We start from the raw sequence: 11,643 nt of genomic DNA on the forward strand, positions 1-11,643 counted from the left end.
TCATTGGTGAGTCGACAACTTGTGTCCAATTACTACCATACCCCACCGAAAGAGCCCGATCTCGCCCGATCTTGGAAGCAAAACGGTGGTGGGCTGGGTCAGTACCTGTGAGGGGGACCCCCAGAGAATACCCGGTGTTGTAATTTGTGATTCATTTCGACCGCAAACCAACAGCAGGATCACCACATTCTTTCTTTCCCTGTTTTCCAATTGGTCCTTCTCCCCCCCTTTTCTTCCCCCTCCTTTCCCTCTTTCCCCTTCCCCCACCGTTTCTCACTATCCCATCTTTGTTTCCCATGGCAAGAATATTCTAATTCTAGGATATCCCTAAAGCCTGTTATATACAATCATAAAGCATTACACAAAGACACCGTCTCATTTTTATGTAACTTATTAAGATTCACATGTGTGATACTGGTTCGAATATTTTTTGACCCATTGAGGTCCTATTAAAACAAGCCTAGCTTGTGCTGGTTGGAGAGGATCGGGTGTAGAACCCTAGTGTCTACACCTCCCTATAAGTCTATATAGATGGACTAACCAGAACATTTTCAATTTTAACAAAAAAATTTAAAATAATTTACAAAAACAATTTTTTATTTTATAACCCTATACCTACAGTGTGTTTTTCTTTCTTTTGTGTCACTAATTAACTGTGGTGGAACATGAGAGTGTGGATTTATTTTATAATGTTTATCAAATAAAAGTTAAGCTTTAATAATTAGCCAGATAACTATATAAAAACAAGAGTGCACCCACACAAGAGTCTTCTGCAATTTCCGTTTTTCTCCAAATGTACAATCTTGTCCATGTACCATGCTTGCAGCGGCTTAAAAAGTGTGTTGTTCTATTAAATCAGTGGAGTGATGAGAACCGATAAGTGTTACTATGTGGATCCCAGCTAATGCAGCAAGTCCTGCAGACATGTATTGAAGTTTTCCTGTTGCATTCTTTCACCTACAGTACTTAGACCATACCTCCCAACATGACCCTCTCCAGGAGGGACAGAATGCTCTGCTCCTGGACTTCCCTCTTAATTTATGAGAGACATCACCTGTGCTGAAACACCTTTCTTATCCATTAACCTGTTCAACACAGGTGCCGGCAATCATATATTAAGAAAAAAGTCCAGAAGCAGAGCATTGTGTCCCTCCTGGAGAGGGTCATGTTGGGAGGTATGACTTAGACTACTTAGGCGAATTGGTGCTTGGTACTGTGTTTTTTCTGATGCAAGGTTCGAACCCACTTGACACCTAGGCCTATGGTCACTGTACACCTTGCACCTATTATATATGTGCAAAGTGGTACAGATGTTACATGGTTTTCATCCAGGCCAAAGACCCAATTACCCTTGCTGCTCATCAAACCAGTAGCAGACTGAGCATGCTCAGTAGAGTATCCTTTGCTTTTTTTAAGACTGAAGTGGGAGATCTGGGAGGCTACATTAACATCAAGTAATCCGCAATGGGATCATATGATGCACTGGTCCTTCCCTGATAGGCCCATTACCCATTGGTGTTCAAACACTGATTCTGCCTTTAAAGCAAGCTATATTTCAGTGTGCATAGGTTTTTAAATAAGAATTTCTAATATCTATTACCCATTTCAGTAGGGAGGTGCATATCAAAATCTAACTGAAATGAATAAGCCATAGCCATAAATGTAGCAGCAGAACAATTTTATTTTCCCATAAATAAAGTGTCAGTTATATCTAGTGATCTGTGATCAGTGCAGGAAGATCACAACCTTCCTTTGACATATAACTAAACATTTGTATTAAAATATCAACATTGAATATTGTAGATTAATTATATTTAAATAAAGCAAAGCCCTAGCTTGGATTTAAGTACTGGAAAATTGGAATGGATTAAAAACTGCAAAAATTTCAAGTACAGTACATTCAGTGTGACATACTGTATGAATCACAGCTTGCAAAGAGATGAAGAACCAACCAATCAGCTCATAACTGACAGTTTACAGGCTTTGTTTGAAAAATGAAAGGAGCTGATTGGTTTGTACTTTATCTCTCTCCAAGTATTGATACATATTCCACAGTGTGTGTTGTTTCATTTTTATCTTTAAATTTATAGAACTGTCAGAATTGTTAAGAACTTGGAATTGTGACTGCTCAAGCTAAAATATTTCCAGAGCAACTAATATTCATGATTACATTGGCATCCATTAAATTCTGTAGAAATACCAAAGCTTTTCAGTGCAGGGCTGCTGATTCTGGGGAAGGATGCTCTGATACCCCTTTCCCACCAAGCATAGACCCGAAAAACCCAGGTCATTTGTTGGTGTGAATGGCAGGGCCGTCTTAACAGCAGTGTAAGCCCCTGGGCAAAGCAATGCACTGGGACCCCTACCCAGCTTTTAGTGGTAGGGGTGGGGAGTGCCAGGCCCAGCAACAGGGGAGTACAAAGGGTACACCCATCCCGGGCCCCGAGATACAAAGGGGACCAAATGTTCAAAGGAGTCACAAACTGGGGCAGCAGTGACTAAATTTAATTTACATGCTTGCCGCATACAATCCGTCCCTCTGTCTGATGTCCGTGCAACTTGCCTTAAAAAACCACAAGGAAGCAGGGCAGAGTGATCAACACCCACTCCCCGCAGCGACCTCTTTCCTGCCAACTCCTGTCCACTGGCAGAAACTGCATGCAGAGCTTGGAAGTTAGGGGAGAGAGGACCAGGGCCATCTATTCATAGGGGCATAATAGGCATATGCTCAGTGTCCCCCCGATTCTAAGGGAACAGGCTAGCAGTAAAAATCCCCCTCCCCCAAATTCCTCATTGGAGCTTGCAGCCGCCACCGATAGTACAGCTCCCACCTCCCCAAACAGGCTGGATGTTGCAGCCACAGTACTAGCAGTCAATAGAGCTTACACCTTTAAGCCCTATAGCCGCAGCAACTACAAACAATCAGGGATAGGTTGGGCACAGAACCAAGTACTTCCCAGGTGAGCACTGCTCCTTTAAAGTCACGCCCATTTTTATGTGGGGGCGGGGCTTGGCGGGCCACGATCGTAAGGGGGAAGCAGGGGTGGACCTGGCCCAAAGGTGAAAGACTCAAAATTACTACCCAGCTCCCAAGCCTGAGTCCCCCTCTCCTGTGGGCATCGTTGACACTGGGCTATAAAACAGCATGGTAAACTCTCATACCCAGGAAGCACAGCATCCTGAGCCAGCAAGCAGGAGACCCACGGCCAGCCTGTGAGAAGCACCACTGAGTGAAGACAGGAGTAGAGAGCAGGTAAGTGACAAGAGAAAGGTTGGGGGGAGGGGGAGCATGGGACTGAGTCTGTATGAGATCCTGGCATATGGGATCCAAGCGGTCGTAATACAGATGCCAGGATCCTGCTACAGGAAAGACTGACAGGGGTGAGTAAGGGGTGTTCTCCCCTCTCCCCACACCCTAACCCAGTGGCAAACACAGGATTTGCATGGGGGGGTTTCCAGAACTGGGCGGAGCCGATCACGGGGGTGGGGACTGAGGTGACCCAGTATATGCTGGGTCCATAAAACTAGTGTGTCTGTGTGTGTGTGTATATATATATATATATATATATATATATATATATAAAAATATATTATAAGGGCACGGTCGTGCCCTTATATTAAGGCTGAATCGAACAAACGGAATTCTCCCATAGGGAACTTCTGAGATGGTGGCATGGTGTTTGAGGGGCTACACCTCAAAACTGATTGGACGTACTGAGCTGAAATTTGGCATGGACGCGTAGAATCGTCACCCGCTGCTGCAAGCCAAATTTCAGGGCAAAATAATAAAAAATGAGGAATTGGGAGTAAGCTAAAGTTCCAACTGTCAGTTTTTTTCTGCCACTCCCTCTGTGGCGTTTTGACAACGTTTTCCCATAGAGTGAATGAGGATTTTTTTGGGAAGGCATAACTCAGGATAGAGGACGAATTAAGACTTGGGGTTTGTTTTACTAGATAGAGTATGCCCCAGTGTAGTGCCTTTTGGGGTTGTGGTTTTTGAGAAAGTTATAGGGTTTTTTTAATTAAGAGAAATATGCCCCATTATAGAGATAGGGCATTTCAATTTGTTGCGCCTGCGCAGTGACCGCCAGCAGGGGGTGTACAGGGAGTAGCTCTGGCAGTTGGGCACGAGGAGACAGAGAGGGAAGGAGTCACGTGGAGCTGCAGGAGGACAGCCAGCGGTTCCCGGCGTGTGAGTTCATTGAGGTCCATGAAGCGGGAGGAGATCGCCGGAGCTGCGTAGCACTGGGTGAGTTCTGTCAGGCAGCCCCCCCGCTGTGTACCCAGCTTCCACTTGTCCCCCGCCTGTCCGGCCACCCTCCCTCCCGCTGTGTGCCCGGCCACCCGCCGGACCTTCCCTGGTGGCTGCCTGCGTCTCCTCCCCGCGTCTGTGGTGCGGCTGGCAGTAGGAGGCGTCTCGGGCAGCTGTGTCCGGCCACTCCTCCCTCCTCCTCCTCCTCCCGCTGTGTCCGGCCCTCCCTCTCTGCAGTATGCGGTATTTATCAAGGTCTCTATGGTCACCAGTCACCCCCCTCGCCCTCCCTCCCTGCTGTGTCCCCCCCCCCCTTGCCCTCCCTGCTGTGTCCCCCCCCTGCCCTGTCTGCTGTGTGTGTCCCCCCCCGCTCTCCCTGCAGTGTATCGCCCCCCCTGCAGTGTGCCCCCCCTGCAGTGTGCCCCCCCTCCTCCCTGCAGTGTGTCCCCGCCCGCCCTCCCTGCTGTGTGGCCGTCCGCCCCCCCCCTGCCACGTCCCCCCCTCCCTGCTATGTGTCTGTCCGTCCCCCCGCCCTGCTGTGTGTCCTTCCATACCCCGCCGCCCTCCCTGCTGTGTGTCCCCCCCGCCGCCCTCCCTGCTGTGTAAACCCCCTCGCCCTCCCTGCTGTGTGCCCCCCCCCTCCCCCCCCCCTGCTGTGTGTCCGGCCACCCCCCCTCCTCCCGCTGTGTCCGGCCACCCCCCCCTCCTCCCGCTGTGTCCGGCCATCCCTCCTCCCGCTGTGTCCGGCCACCCCCCCTCCTCCCGCTGTGTCCGGCCACCCCCCCTCCTCCTCCCTGCTGTGTGTCTGTTCTCCACCCGCCCTCCCTGCTGTGTGTCCGTCCCCCCCCCGCCCTCCCTGCTGCGTGTGTGTCCCCCCCCCCCCGCTGTGTGTCCGTCCCCCCCGCCCTCCCTGCAGCGCCTGACACACGCACACGCATATGCAGCGCCTGACACACACACACAGACGCAGCACCAGACACTCACACGGACCTGACACACACGCACACACTCACACGCAGCGCCTGACACACACAGACACGCAGCGCCTGACACACGCAGCGCCTGACACACACAGACACGCAGCGCCTGACACACAGACACGCAGCGCCTGACACACACAGACACGCAGCGCCTGACACACACAGACACGCAGCGCCTGAGACACGCAGCGCCTGACACACAGACACGCAGCGCCTGACACACACACACTCATGCACCTGACACACACACACTCACGCACCTGACACATGCACACGCAGCACCTGACACACACGCACACGCAGCACCTGACACACATGCAGCACCTGACACACACGCAGCACCTGACACACGCACACGCAGCACCTGACACACACGCAGCACCTGACACACACGCAGCACCTGACACACACGCATCACCTGACACTCACACGCACCTGACACTCACACTCACGCACCTGACACTCACACGCAGCACCTGACACACACACAGACACGCAGCACCTGACACACACACACACACGCAGCACCTGACACACACACACACAGCACCTGACACACAGACATGCAGCGCCTGACACACACACACACACGCAGCACCTGACACACACACACGTAGCACCTGACGCAGACACGCAGCACCTGACACACACACGCAGACACGCAGCACCTGACACAGACACGCAGCACCTGGCACACACACACATACGCAGCACCTGACACACACACACACACACACGCAGCACCTGACACAGACATGCAGCGCCTGACACACACACGCAGACATGCTGCACCTGACACACACATGCAGCACCTGACAGACACACACACACACACACACACACACACACACACATGCAGCACCTGACACACCCACACACACAGACATGCAGCACCTGACACACCCACACACACACGCAGCTCCTGACACACATACATACATGTGGCATTTAACGCACACATGCACAGCACCTGACACACAATCATATACACTCAGAGCACCTAACACACACATACACTCGCAGCACCTCACACACACTCGTATACACACGCAGCACCTGCCACTCACACATATATACACATGCAGCACCTGCCACTCCCACATACATGAACAGCACCTAACACACACATATATACATGCAGCACCTGACACACACATACACGCGCAGCACCTGACAGTCACACACATACAGATGCGACACAAACACATACACGCTCAACACCTGACACCCACGTGGCAGCTGACGCATACAAATGCAGCACCTGAGATACACACATATACACGTGCAGCACCTGAGACACACACATACACGTACAGCACCTGACACACGCACACACACACACACATGTATGTACATGCGCGGCTCCAGGCACACACATACGTACGTACACACGCGGAATTTAACACACACACACACACATACACGTGCGGCACCTGACACGTATGTACGTACGTACGTACATACGTACACGTGTGGCACCTGACACACACACATGTATGGACACGCATGGCTCCTGACACACACACACACACACACACGCGTGGCTCCTGACACACACACATGTACGAACAGGCGCGGCTCCTGGCACACACACACGTATGTATACGCACGGCACCTGACACCTACACGTATGTACGTATACGCACGGCTCCTGACACCCACACGCATGTACACACGCGGCTCCTGGCACACACACACACACGTACGTACACGCGCGGCACCTGACACACGCCTGTACGTACACACATGCACAGCACCTGACATACACACATGTAGGTACGCGCCACCTGACACACACACACGTACACGCACGACAACTGACACACACATACGTACACGCACGGCACTGACACGTATGTACGCGCACGGCACCTGACACTCACGTACATACTAGTGATGAGTGGGTTCGGTTCGTCGGAATCCGAACCCCCCGAACTTCACCCATTTTACACGGGTCCGAGGCAGGTTCGAACCTTCCCGCCTTGCTCGGCTAGCCCGAGAGTGCACAAACGTCATCATCCCGCTGTCGGATTCTCGCGAGATTCGGATGTCTGCATTCGTGGAAAGGGGTCCCATGTGTAAACATGGGACCCCTTTCAGTCCGTCTGGTCCGGGTGTTCGGTTTGTTGTTTTGCCAAGTACGTGGATTTAATCTGGAACCTGGATCAGGTGAGTATAATTATCTTTTATTTTCAGGTACCCGTGGATTCTACTTGGAGAAGAGGACCGACTGCTTCATGTCAACATAGGTAAGTATGTGTGTGTCGGCAGGTGTGAAATAAAGTTATACTTTCACTGTGTCTGTGTCCTGTTTTTATTTGGGTATTTTTTCCCCAGTAGAACTACAAGTACCAGCGGGCCCGTTTTTCTCCTGCATGCTGGTACTTGTGGTTCTCCAAGTACCAGCTTGCGGGGGAGGCTTGCTGGGACTTGTAGTACTACTATAAAAAACAATATTCTTTAAATTTTCTCAAGGCTATCAGCCTCCCATCCGCAGCCCTTGGATGGGGGGGACAGCCTCGGGCTTCACCCCTGGCCCTTGGGTGGCTGGGGGGGACGACCCCTTGATTGAAGGGGTCCCCACTCCCCCAGGGTACCCCGGCCAGGGGTGACTAGTTGGATATTTAATGCCACGGCCGCAGGGCACTGTATATAAGTGACCCCCGGCTGTGGCATTATCTGTCCAGCTAGTGGAGCCCGATGCTGGTGTAAAAAATACGGGGGACCCCTACTCTTTTTGTCCCCCGTATTTTTTTGCTCCAGCACCAGGCGCAGAGCCCGGTGCTGGTTTTAAAAATACGGGGGATCCCCTGTCCGTTTTCCCCCCGGATTTTTAGAACCAGGACTGGCTCGAAGAGCCCGAGGCTGGTTATGCTTTGGAGGGGGGACCCACGCAATATTTTTTTCGGGTTTTTCACATTCTATTTAAAAAATAAATAATATTTTAAAAAATATATAAATAATACTTGTGCCTCCAAAAAAGACAAACCAAGTACCTAATCCCTTCTAATATAAAAAGATATGCTATTACCAAAAAAAAAAAACAGCAAAAAAAAACATGTTTTTAATTTTTTTTTATTAGATTCCGCCAGCAAAGTGTGGCGGAATGAAAATTACGAATTTACTGTTTAAAAGCACTGTTGTCGAATTTACAAACTTCAATTGAATATACTTTTGTCGAATTGCCGCATTTGTACCATTGCAGAAAAGTCGAATTTGTCAAATGTCGAATTTTAAAGTCGAATTTTGAAAGCCTGTAAGAATAGGCTCCGCCCCCTTCTTCACATCAGCCGTCCCCTTCTACCCCTGTACCTTGCTCTCTCCCGTCTGTAGGACTAGGCCCTGCCCCCTTCTTACCCTCCTGTGACTGCTCTCTCCTGACAAGTGGACCAGGCCTGCCCCCTACACGCTGCTGGTGTCTTCATTGTTACTTGGTCTGGAGCTCCGTTGGGGAGAGAACTCACGTGAGCTCAAAAAGAAGGAGGAACTGGGATGTTTTAATTTTATTGTGAGTAGTGTAGTGTGGTGATGTAGTATGTTGTATGGGGGGTATAGTGTAATTATGAAGTGCAGCATATGGGAGGGCTGTAGCATAGTGATGTAGTGTGGCATATGGGGGGTGGTAGCGCATAGGCGTGCGTACAGGGGGTGCCTGGTGCGCACAGGCACTCCCTAATGTTCAGCACCGCTGCACGCCACGCTTGCTGTAGCACAGTGATCGCTGAGTGTGTGATCGGTGGAGCCTAGCCTGCAGCTCATTTCCGTACCTCCCACCACCGCTGCACCCGCCCCCCCTCTGCCTGCTGCTAATACTATGCTGAGTGCATTCGTCAGCGGCCTCACTGGGGGGACTGGCGTCACCTTGCAATGTGACGTGGTGATGTCCGCCCATGCTCTCCTCCCGCCCACCTGTGCTTTCCTCCCGCTGCGGTCTCTCAGTCCTAGTGTGCAGCGGCCGCCACACCACTGGCAGTGTTCCTTGAGGAGGGACTGGGAGCTGCTGGCAGACACATTCTGCTGAGACTTACTTGTCAGTGCGGGTTCCGGACGGCAGGCGGCGGGTGGGAGGGCAGACGGGGAGCAGGTGTCACAAGGAGTGTGTGGGTAACTAATTCACAATACTTCCGCTCAACATGGCACTGCTGGTCCTTCATCTCCCATGTCTCTTCACCAGGTGGCGGGCGGCCCGGAAATTAAGTGATGTGTTGTGCAGCAGTCAGTGTGAAGTGACTGTGAGTAACACTGGTGGTGCTGATGATGCTGCTGCAGAATCGGGAAGCAATTAATTCATAAATATAATGTACTCTATCAGTGTATTATACATACATAAACATGTACATACGTGTATTTGTGTATACATGTATATGCATGTATATACATGTGTGTGTGCATATATATATATATATATATATATGTATAAAAATAAGACTTGGGGTTTGTTTTATTAGATAGAGCATGTCCCAGTGAAGTGCCTTTTGGGGTTGTGGTTTTTCAGAAAGTTACAGGTTTTTTTTAATTAAGAGAAATATGCCCCATTATAGAGATAGGGCATTTCAATTTGTTGCGCCTGCGCAGTGGCCGCCAGCAGGGGGTGTACTAGAGGGCCATCACTTGAGAGCCGCAATATGGCCGCCTTCTCCCCGGTTATTCTGTAAATAGGAAAATAACCTCACAGGTTCACATAGGGCAGAGTTGCCACTACTAGTGCAGGGCTGTAACGTACATTACTAAGGAAAAGCCATATACTTAAGCGGCACGGTGACCTCACCCCTCTCAGAGACACCAGGGTGCAGCACACTGTATGGGGTACACTTGGTACACACACCTGTTAGCTCAGGGCAGCACTATAGGACCCTCCTGTAATGCTGTGCTGGCGGCGTGTAGTGATCAGGGCACTGGGAGACTGGCTGGCTGGTCTCCGTCTCTGCTGCCTATAGAACTTCCACCTCTGTTATATATCAGGGCTGCTCTCCTGTGTTCTCTTCCTCTCCTACCTCACACTGGAACTGGCCGCCCAGAGAACGAGAGGGCAGCGGCTGACATCAGAGAGGGTGCAGCAGTCTGTGTGGGCAGAGCCCCTCACAGCAAGGTGTCCTTATGCTGTGCCCCGTGTAATCACTGTGATCCATACAGACTCTCACCCTGGTATGCTCTCTATTTATTATTTATTTTTTTGCACTGCGGCATGCTCGAGGGAAGGGAGCAGGCACCCCCCACCCCACCGCCACTACTCCTCCGCCAGCATCACTGCCGAGCCGGTCAGTGTTCCGGCGGCAATGAGCAGTAGGCAGCCACCAGCAACAACAGTCAGGAAGCTGTTACTCCCGGCAGCAGTAGCGTCAAGCTGCAATTCAGCCAGTGGCACGATGTTCTGGGAGACAGTGGCAGCACAGGGAAGCAGTACCCCCTCCAATCGCAGCACCAACCAGGAGACTGAGGCAGCAACCCGCCCCCAGCAGCAGCACCACCCTGATGATAGGTAAGATGCATTTTGGTGTCACAAGAAGGTGGCCGGAGTAGTGGCTGGCTGTGGTCACACCCCGGGGAAAAGTGATAGTGATTTCAGTGTTCCCTTGCGCGGGGATTGGATGTGTAGATGTATGGAGGCTATGTATGTATAGATGTGAGTGGAAGTGGTTGGATGTATGAGAGCGGCAGTGTGCGGATGTATGAGAGCGGCAGTGTGCGGATGTATGAGAGCGGCAGTGTGCGGATGTATGAGAGCGGCAATGTACGGCTGTATAACTGCGTCGGTGTGCGGCTGTATGAGTGCGATGGTGTGCGGCTGTATGCGTGTGGTGGTGTGCGGCGGTGTGTGGATGTATGAGAGCGGCAGTGTGCGGCTGTAAGAGTGCGGCAGTGTGCGGCTGTAAGAGTGCGGCAGTGTGCGGCTGTAAGAGTGCTGCAGTGTGCTGATGTATGAGAGCGGCAGTGTGCAGATGTATGAGAGCGGCAGTGTACGGCTGTATAACTGCGTCGGTGTGCGGCTGTATGAGAGCAGCAGTGTGCGGATGTATGAGAGCGGGGTTGTACGGCTGTATGAGAGCGACAGTGTACGGCTGTATGAGAGCGGCAGTGTACGGCTGTATGAGAGCGGCAGTGTGCGGCTGTATGAGTGCGGCAGTGTGCGGATGTATGAAAGCGGCAGTGTACGGCTGTATAACTGCGTCGGTGTGTGGATGTATGAGTGCGGTGGTGTGTGGATGTATGAGTGCGGTGGTGTGTGGATGTATGAGTGCGGTGGTGTGTGGCTGTATGAGTGCGGTGCTGTGTGGCTGTATGAGTGCGGTGGTGTGCGGCTGTATAACTGCGGCGGTGTGCGGCTGTATGAGTGCGATGGTGTGCGGCTGTATGCGTGCGATGGTGTGCGGCTGTATGCGTGTGGTGGTGTGCGGCGGTGTGTGGATGTAT

General features: G+C 51.4%; 1 pseudogene; it reads left to right on the forward strand.

Annotated features, from left to right (window-relative positions):
• The first annotated feature begins 27 nt into the window (after nucleotides 1–27).
• On the forward strand, nucleotides 28–146 carry LOC134898069 (5S ribosomal RNA; annotated as a pseudogene).
• The last annotated feature ends 11,497 nt before the right edge of the window (nucleotides 147–11,643 follow it).

The sequence above is a fragment of the Pseudophryne corroboree genome, chromosome 3, assembly GCF_028390025.1.
Source record: "Pseudophryne corroboree isolate aPseCor3 chromosome 3, aPseCor3.hap2, whole genome shotgun sequence".
Lineage (NCBI taxonomy): Eukaryota > Metazoa > Chordata > Amphibia > Anura > Myobatrachidae > Pseudophryne > Pseudophryne corroboree.